The 441-nt window shown below is 63.7% G+C and overlaps 1 non-coding gene across 1 annotated transcript; it reads right to left on the reverse strand.

Annotated features, from left to right (window-relative positions):
* Positions 1 to 188: 188 nt before the first annotated feature.
* Trnam-cau lies at positions 189 to 261 on the reverse strand. The gene has a single exon. It is a non-coding gene; the product is annotated as a tRNA-Met (tRNA).
* Positions 262 to 441: the final 180 nt, after the last annotated feature.

Consider the following 441-nt stretch of genomic DNA (forward strand, 5'->3'; position numbering starts at 1 on the left):
CCGCTGGTGGCGGGCCCTGCCTCCCCGGCCTGGGCGCGGGTGAGCTCCTCCCGGGCGGCCCGAAGCAGGAGACCCGGGGGCTGGCTCCCGAGCGGGCCCTCCATCGTCAGCCCAACCTCGGACAGGCAAATCAACCTAATTTTTCACAAGAGTAAAAAAGTAAAGACCTCGAACGAACAAAAGTATTGTGCCCCGTGTGAGGCTCGAACTCACGACCTTCAGATTATGAGACTGACGCGCTACCTACTGCGCTAACGGGGCACCTAAGCCTTTCTTCCGGCCAAGAACTAAAGAGGCGAATGCGACGGGCGCGGCGCGCATGCGCACAAAGCGCAGCTGGTCCCTCTGCGTTCTCCCGCCGGTTCAGAGCTTAGCCTCTGCCGCCGGTCCGCTCGCGACCCCTACCGGCCGGGGCCGGGGAAGCTGCATTTCCGCACAGAC

This window comes from Fukomys damarensis, unplaced genomic scaffold (assembly GCF_012274545.1).
Source record: "Fukomys damarensis isolate Sample0158 unplaced genomic scaffold, DMR_v1.0_HiC HiC_scaffold_5, whole genome shotgun sequence".
In the NCBI taxonomy this organism is placed as follows: Eukaryota; Metazoa; Chordata; class Mammalia; order Rodentia; family Bathyergidae; genus Fukomys; species Fukomys damarensis.